The following is a 9,528-nucleotide window of genomic DNA, read 5'->3' on the forward strand; positions in this document are numbered from 1 at the left end:
TATTTTATTTTACTTATTTGACAGAGAGAGAGAGAGAGAGAGACAGCGAGAGAGGGAACACAAGCAGGGGGAGTGGAAGAAGGAGAAGCAGGCTTCCCACAGAGCAAGGAGCCTGATGCGGGGCTCGATCCCAGCATCGTGGGATCATGACCTGAGCCAAAGGCAGACGCTTAACGACTGAGCCACCCAGGAGCCCCCAGGAAATAAAATTTAAAACCCGAGAGTAAGGGGTCTTATCAAACAAATGTCTTAAATGTTTCAAGGACACTATCAACTGTCATTCTTAAGAGTTTGAGGTTAAGATGACTGAAACTTGACCACTGGATTTGGAAACATGGAGGTTAAGACCTCAACAAGAGTGATTTTAGTGGAGCCATGGAAATAAAAACTTCCCACTGGGTGATCCGGTTTCTATGCTTACTCTGGTTACTATGCTTTGATGGACACCATTGCTCTTACCACCAAATCTTATTTTGGGCTTTCCTATTGCGTTTGAGGTTGTGATGATCATTACCCCTTCTAAATATTCATTCTCACAGATTTCTGTGACATGTATTTCATAGTTCTATTTATATCTCTTGATGGTTTATTTCATGAACTTCTCTTCCTCTTCATTCTACGTGTTCTTCCAAAGGGATCTTACTCATTCTCACAGTTTAAACTACCAACCCTATCCCAAAGCCTCTATTGCCAATCCAGGCTTCTCCTTCAAGCTTGAGACTCACATACCTGATAGCCAATGGCATTTTTTAAAAAACCGCTTTATTGAAATGAAATTCACATACAATTCACCCATTTAAAGTGTGCAATTGAATGGCTTTTAGTACATTCACAGATACGTGCAACCATCACCACAGTCGATTTCCAACCATTTTCATCATCTCAAAAAAAAAAACCCGGTACCCTGTGCTATTACCCCCTATCTCCCCATACCCCTCCAGCCCCAAGAAACCATTAACGACTTTGTATCTATGGATTTCCCTATTCTGGACTTCCATGTGAATGAAATCATATTTTTGTGTGTGACTGGTTTCTTTCACTTAGCGTGTCTTCAAAGTTCATCCATGTTGTATCATGTATCAGTGTATTCCATTCCTTTTTATAACCAAATATTGTTCCATTGTATGAATATACCACATCTCGTGTACCCCTTCATCTGCTGATGGGGTAATTTGGTTGTTTCTTAAGACTATTATGAATAATGCTGGTATAAAAATTCATGTACAAGTTTCTGTGTGGACACATGCTCCATTTCTCTTGGATATATACCTAGGAGTGGAATTTCTGGGTCACGTGGTTAACTCTCTGCTTAATCATTTCAGAAACTGACAGTTTTTCAAAGCAGTTGCACCATTTCACAGTCACACCAGCAGTGTATGAGGGTTCCAATTTCTCCCCCTCCTGGCCAATATTTGATTATCTAACTTTTTATTTCCAGCCATCCTAGTGGATGGGAAGTTGTATCTCACTATGATTTTGGTTTGCACTTCCCTGATGACTAACAATGTCAAGCATTTCTCACGTTTATTGGACATTTTTGTCTTCTTTGGAGAAACGTCTATTCAGATCCTCTGCCCATTTTTAAATTGCCTATTACCGAGTTTTAAGAATATATATTCTAGATACAAGTCCCTTATCAGGCATATGATTTACAAATATTTTCTCCCATCCTGTGGGTTTTCATTTTTGATGGTGTCCTTTGAAGCACAAAGCTTTCTAGTTTTGATTAAGTCCAATTTATCTTTTTTTCCTTTTGTTGTTGTTCATGCTTTTTGGTGCCATACCTAAGAATCCCTAGCTAAGCCCAAAGCTATGACAGTTTTACCTGTTTTCTTCTAAGAGCTTTATGGTTTTAGTTACTACTTTTAGGTCTTTTTTTTTTAATATTTTATTTATTTATTTGACAGAGAGAGAGCTAGCGAGAGCAGGAACACAAGCAGGGGGAGTGGGAGAGGGAGAAGCAGGCTTCCCACGGAACAGGGAGCTCGATGCGGGGCTCAATTCCAGGACCCCGAGATCATGACCTGAGCCGAAGGCAGACTCCCAACCACTGAGCCACCCAGGTGCCTATTTTTAGGTCTTTGACCTATTTTAATTTTTTAATATAACGTGAGGTAAAGATGGAGCTCATTCTTTTGGCTATCCAGTTGTCCCAGCACCACCACTGAAAAGACTATTCTTTCCCCGCTGGATGGTTTTGGCACCCTTGTCAAAAATCAGTTGACCATAGATGTGTGAGTTTATTTCTGGACTCTTCATTCTATTCCACTGGTATGTGTCCATCCTTGTGCCAATAGCACACTGTGTTGATTACCATTGCTTTGTATTAAGTTTTGAAATCGGGAAGTTTGAGTCCTCCTCCGTTTTTTTCAGGACTGTTTTCTTATTATGAGTCCACCACAATTTCATGTGATTTTTAGAATTACCTAGTCAATTTCCACAAAAAAGTCGGCTGGGATTCTGGTAGGGACAGCACTGAGATCATTTGGGAGTACTGCCATCTTAATGATGTTAAGTATTCTGCTCCACGAACATGAGATGTTTTTCCATTTATTTAGATTTCCCTTCTTTCAACAGGGAGTTTTGTAGTTTTCACAGTATAGTTTTGCACTTCTTTTGTTAAATTTGCTCCTAAGTACTCTTTTTCCCCCAAGTATTCTTTTCATGTTATTGTGAACAGGATTGTTTTCTTAACTTCATTTTTGGATCATTCATTGCAAATGTACAGAAATACAATGGATTTTAATAACGGGGCGCCTGGGTGGCTCAGTCGTTAAGCGTCTGCCTTCGGCTCAGGTCATAATCCCAGGGTCCTGGGATCGAGCCCCGCATCGGGCTCCCTGCTCGGCGGGAAGCCTGCTTCTCCCTCTCCCACTCCCCCTGCTTGTGTTCCCTCTCTCGCTGTATCTCTCTCTGTCAAATAAATAAATAAAATCTTTAAAAAAAAAAAAAAAAGAAATACAATGGATATTTGTAAATTCATCTTATGTCCTTAGAATTTCCTATACGAGATCATGCCATCTGCAAATATGGCTTTATTTCTTCCTTTCCAATCTCAGTGCCTTTTATTTCTTTTTCTTGCCTAACTTCCCTGGCCAGAACCTTCAACACAATGTTGACTAGAAGTAGTGAGAGCTGATATCCTTGTGTTGTTCCTGATCTTAGGGGAAAAGTACCCAGACTTTCACCATTAAGTATATTGTTAGCTGTAGGTTTTTCATAGATACACTTTATCAGGTTGAGGATGTTCCCTTCTCTTCCAGCCATTGGTACTTTAACACTCCCAAAGTGAACTCACCTTTGCTCTATCTTTGCCAAACTCAAACTTCTCCTATTCTTATCTCTTGGTTGACACCACTGTTCTGTCTTAGGCTGGATTCCCTAGACGCAGAGCTCAAAAAAGGGATCCTGTGCAATGATTTGTTGAGGGAGTGCTCTTAAGTAAAACCTGTAACAAGAGTGAGGGAAGCAAGATAGGATGGGGGAAAAGTTAGGTAAAGATATGGGTTCCTAAGTTTACCCTCCACCAGGAACTCTTGGCAAATACATGGCACATTTGCCCCACCTTGAGGAAAGGGGGAAGGATCATTTGCCGATAACACAATTACCAATTACAAGTCATCACTGATAATGCAATCTTTATCAGAATCCCAGCTGCCTTCTTTGCAGAAACTGGCATCATATCATTGTCTGTGATGCTGTCCCTGGAAGGGAATAACCTTCCAGGAACTTCCAGAAGTGGCTCCATCGGCACAGAGGGCAATTCTCAAAAGGATGTAGCTGTGAGCTATTAGCAGCCAAGACTTTACACTTCCTAGTAAAGAGGTTCTGGACAGGGTACCAATAATGCTTACTACAGTCCACTTCTAGCACTGCTCAGATCCACATGCTTTGTATACAAGTTCATTCTATCAAGGCAGTTTCTCCAGCATTCTGGTTAATCACAATTTCTGGGGACACTTACAAGAGGGGTCCCTAAGCTGTAAATGATATTATCTCCCTTCTCTAGCACCCATTCTGGATTCATCTCCCCATTGGCTAGCACTTGTTAGTCTATATGGCTTACCCAGTAGTAATCCAGACCCTCATCCCTGAGGGTTCTGAGGCCCTAGAGATCATGCCCTTATCAGGACGTAATTGTTGACTTCCTCATTTATAGTTAAACTGAGTATAGGAGGACCAAGAGGTATCTCAAGGATCCTATATGCATCACACACTTTCCTCTCCGTGTCCCTGTTAGCAGTAGTCCTACTGCTAACTAACACTACCAGGCAGTGTGGTAACTTCTTTGCTTGATAGTCTGCAGGCATTAGGAGCTCAAAGTGACCAGAAGACAGCATATATTTAAGTTTATTGAGATTCTTATGTTGTGCCTGGTAGAAGGATCTCCCACCCCACCCCACTCCACCGCCAAAACCAGGACCTCCAGACCCACAGAATTTAAAGTTGCAGGGATGTACATAAAACTCCTCAAGTAGATCACTGGGAGTGATGCTGAACAGGGTAACTTCTATTTCCACCCCTTGTTCCCAGAGCCCTTGGACTGAGGATAAAGCACCCTATTATGGTCATGTAGGTCTATACTGTACTGTAAAGGACAGCACCCCATTCTGGCTGGCACCACCAATGCACCTTCCCAAGGCCATCCCAATGCTCTACTAAGTCAGAAGCTTCTGGATGGAAAGGTATTTGGTAGGAACAGTATACCCTACTGTCATGCCCCCGTTGCCGCACCTGCTTTGTCTTAAATGGGTCCCTTGTTCCAAGGCATTATTATGTAGGATCCCATACCAGTAGATCAAACGTCTGAGTCTTTGGATGGTAGTACTAGTAGCTAAGGCACTTTAGGTAGGATAAGCAAAGTTAAAAAATATGTGATCAGAGTAAGCTGTCAGCGTGACTTTTCCAGCATGGAACTGTTGCCACCAGGTGGCGGCTTGTTCTTGAACAGTGGTACTGAACTAGGGCACCAGCATTGCTCTTTGTAGCTGACGGTTAGACATTTAAAAGAGCTAGGTCAGCCTTGGGTAAGAGAAGAGTCCAGTGCTAATAGGTGGATAAATAGCTCCATCTCTGCCAACAAGGTGATTCTCCTCATGAGCACACTGTGAAGAACAGGGCTAGGTGAGGCTCCTGACCAAATTGTCCTGTCCATTTGGTTATTAGTTAACACTTTTCTGGTGAATACTTTAACAAGTCCCACTCTCACAGACCCCCTGAAATGCTCTTCACCAGACCTTCTCCCGCATTTTCCTATCTTGCACCTTCTGGGCCCCTGACCAACCAGCCCACCGACTTTGAGTTCATGTATACTCTTGCTTCAGGCCACTTCTCTCCTTCCAGACCAAGTGGATGCTCAGCTCCATTGCATAAAGACCTACTGGTTGAGAATTTCTCATCATTGACTTTCAGGACTACTCTAGATGGGGCTGTTGAGAAGCAGTAGTCCATATTTGTCTTGCCCTAACATATCAAACCAACTCATCCACAAACCAGACCTGGATTTTTTTCCTCCTCTGTCAAATGGTTGCAGGAATTCTTACATTGCCACAGGCATGAGCTACGACAAAACCATCAGGGCACAGACAGAGGTAATACAGAGGTCTGGGGACCCTTGTTTGCTTTAACTTACTTGTACCCACTAAGTGTGTTTGGGCTTCTTCCCAAATGTACCACTTCCACTTTAAGATGGATTGCTATTGTATCCACCCAACCTTATGACCTGGCAGGTCTCACAATAACCAGCTGGCTATATGGGCAACTGGTCAGTCACTTGACATTTTGTGGTCAGGCACTGAGTCTCTATCAGGGCCTAATCGTATGCTAGGAGATGCTTTTCAAAAGATGAAACTTTCTTTACTGCAGATGGCATAACATTACTCCAGAACCGGAGAGATCTATGCTGGAACTCTCCTACTGTGGATTGCCATAGAATCCACACATCACCTTTCCCTACCACAGATACCTCTAGTACCACAGAATTTTTCAGGCCATACGACTCATGCAGCAGCGCTGCCTGTATCATAGCCTGGATCTGCTGCAAAGGCCTATCCTGCATTCCCAAGTACGGAATATAGTGCCTCCAAAACTGGAAGAGGGCTACCAAGAGACTGTGCTTCTTTCTTGCAGTAAAGGATACAAGAAGCAGTAACTTATCCCTTACTTTACAGAGAATGTCCCAGAATACTCCAGATCCCTGGACTCCTAAAAACTTAACCAATGTGTAGGACCCTGTAGCTCTGCAGGATTTATCTTCCACCCTCTGGAGTGTATGTCTCATCAAGGAATCCAAAATACTTGACACTGCTTGTTCATCAGGTCTGATTAGCGTATTCCTACTTCCTGAGTAGCATAAGCTTAATAAAGCATACGAATGTGATATTCTGTAGAATGTCCAGCTCCCTTTGGACTACACTGTGACAGTGGGGGAGAATTAATAGAGCTCTAGATCAAGACTGTGAATATACACTGGTGTATCACTTGTGAATGCAAACTGCTTCTGATACTCCTTTTTGATGGGTATTGAAAAACATATTCACTAGATCATGGGGTCAGCAAACTTTCTGTAAAAGATCAGACAGTACATATTAATAACCATACAACTATGACAGAAGCTGTGGTACTTTCTCTAGTAGAGAAAACACACCCAACACAGTACTGCAACAGGGACAACAACCTACTTCAGTTTACTGTAGTCCACAGCAATACAGTTTTTCCAAGAACCAGACAGGTGAAACTAAAGGAGGAAATGATGGAAACCCACACCCCTGCATCCTACCTTTTTAAGCATTTAACTAATCACTGCCATTTTCCCCAGAATGCGGTGTTATTTTTTATTTTCTATCTTGGCAGAAGTGGAGGTACAGTTTCAGGGGCTTCTGTTGGGGCTTTCTGCCAACTGCCAAATATGTCCATTCAGATTATACATCTGAAAAACTGAAAAAATGACCATAAAGTAGGTTTTTGGACCCACTGTGAGACAGACTTGGGCAAGCACTCCATTCTGAGCCCACATTTCCTTATTGCAACGTGGACGGGGTGTAGGGAGGGAAGCGCTGTGGTGGTGCTTTAGGTCGCTGGGTATCAGAGTCAGTTCAGACCCAGTATCCCGGTTTTCCAACTTAAAAAATTTAGGTCATCTTCCCCCAATATACAGTTAACTAAGTAAATGGATCTTTTAATTGATAGGTTGAGTCTGAGAACTGTCTCAGGCCTAGGAAATTGGCAAGGAATTTTGACTTTTTGTTGAAGTTACTGACCTCTTTCTTCTGTTCATTCTTGATCTCTCTTAATTAAATATAAATCAATACCTTTCTTGGCTGTCCATTTATCTGGTCCCTAGGACCACCCACATTCCATTAGCCAACTCCACTTTGAACATACTGCCCTTTTGGAAGTCCACCCACCCTTCTTCTGAGAGTTAAGTGTTGCCACTTGGCCTCTGCTATGCTAGGATCCTATCATCCTCACGGCTACAAGGGAAACCAGTTCTTAAACATCCCCTTCCATCAGCCTCCACCCACAGAGACAGCCACTTCTAAACTTCTCAAAGATACCAGTGACCCATTCATTGGTGCCTTTCCTTTATAAAAAAGAGTTGTCCCCAGGCCTTCCTGAGAAACATGGTCAGTCGGTGGGTTTTCCAGTGTAATAAACATTCATTCTTGCATGCCCACTTCCTCTAAACCTTTTGATCATTTCTCATATGGTCTATCATCTCAACCTCATTTACTGTGGGCCATCAGTTTTTTTCCAAGTTCCCCAAAGCCATCTCTATAGCATATCATAAGCATCTCTTCATGCCCTTGCCAGAATGGTCCAGAGTTACAGGAAAATGTCCTCATTATCACAAATTCTGTATGACTTTGAGTCTTAATTCATGAAACCATCCAAACAACTACAAATTTATTATCTAACATACAGAATTTTGGAACAAAGGGGCACCTCCCTTTAAGTTTGAGAGCAGCATAAAAACTCCATGTACAGCTTATACCTAAATTCTGTGGTTATTTTTAAGCAAGAGAAAAGACTAGAAAAATACTATAAATATCCTTACAGTGACATTCCTTGCTAAAGAAAAAAGTTCACTGGGCGCAATCCTCATGTGAGAGAGAACAGGTATAGAAATGTAACAGTGTGGCCGATGGAGCGATGGAGCTATGGAGCCCGGGGAGGGCCCCAGCAGTGCTACTCAAGGTGGTTCAAAGACTTGTACTGGTCCATGAACAGGTTTTTTTACTAGTCTACAACATGATGAGTTAGAAACTGAAAGTGTTTAGACACCTTTTAGCATTTTGACATTGCTGTGATATCCAAGTGCATGATCCATGGACTTACCCTGCTGAAAGGGGTCTGGTCAGTTCAGGTGTTGTGAAGCCTGTGTAGTGGGCAGCATACTGTGTGAACTGCACACTTGTCATGGGCAACAGGAACACTTCTTAGTGTACAAAGGACTGGATATTTGTAAAGCAAAAAGCCTGGTCCTTTACCACACACAGTTTGAGGACTGCTCTATCCTTCCATAAGTCACAGAATCACTCAAATAGTGCTTCTGGAACAGAGAGTAACTGGAGGTCCATTTGTTTATGTTCAATCAAAATGAAAACAAATGAAAAAAAAAAAAGAAAACAAATGACTTCAGAACAAAACTAAATTGGACTAGGGCATCTGTTTAGATTCCTGGAGTAAGCCCTGACTAGGCCAGCGGGAGTGAGAATTTGTAAGAGAAAGCCGCCAGTCTAATAGGCCCTTGGTTCAAGGGGCAGGGCCTTTGTTCTTCCCTTCTCCTCTCTATTCCTTGTCCAGCTTTTGGCCGGAGCTAGATGGAGAGAATTTTGGCCCTTCTGTGACCACCATCACAAGTCTGCCTGCCCTGTTCCCACCTCCTGCAGCTCTACCTTAGAGTCTCAGATTCAGACTGGGGATCTGCCATACTCTGATAAGGTACAGTAGCTGGATGCTCCCAAACAGCCTGAGGCCCTCAGAGCACTTCCTTCCTTGTCAATACCACAGAACATGTAGGATCATTTTAAGGGGTGAAAAGCTTAACCCAAGGAAAGTGGCATGTCAGGAACACAAAGTGACTCAGATGCCGAATGTACCCTTGCTCTGTGCATCATCTTCTGAGTGCTGAAACGGGACAGCCAGCTGGCCTGACCAGAGTACCCACCAACACATGGCAGCCAAGGTCCATGGATGCATTGGTTCCCAAAGAGAGGTGCAAGGTCAACTCAAAAAAAAAATAGTAATTAAAAAAAAATGTTAACATTACTAACAATAATAAGAATGTCAAATGTTAAGGAGCAGTACCAATTGAAGGGTTTCCCAGGTTGAAACACCCAGAGAAAATGAGGCAAGATGGCCAGTCTCCTTTGCCAAGTGAGGTGCAGACCGAGCTGGGGAAGGGGGGTGGTGGTAGAATCCAACACTGCAATGTTATGCAGAACTAGTATGCAAACATTCCTCACACTGCCGATTACAGAAGGTGAGGAAGACCAGAGAAAGACCTGAATGAAAAACAGGCCACAC

The sequence above is a fragment of the Eumetopias jubatus genome, unplaced genomic scaffold (genome assembly GCF_037043125.1).
Source record: "Eumetopias jubatus isolate StellerSeaLion01/CBP00866 unplaced genomic scaffold, mEumJub1_p1.0 scaffold_12, whole genome shotgun sequence".
Classification (NCBI taxonomy): Eukaryota; Metazoa; Chordata; class Mammalia; order Carnivora; family Otariidae; genus Eumetopias; species Eumetopias jubatus.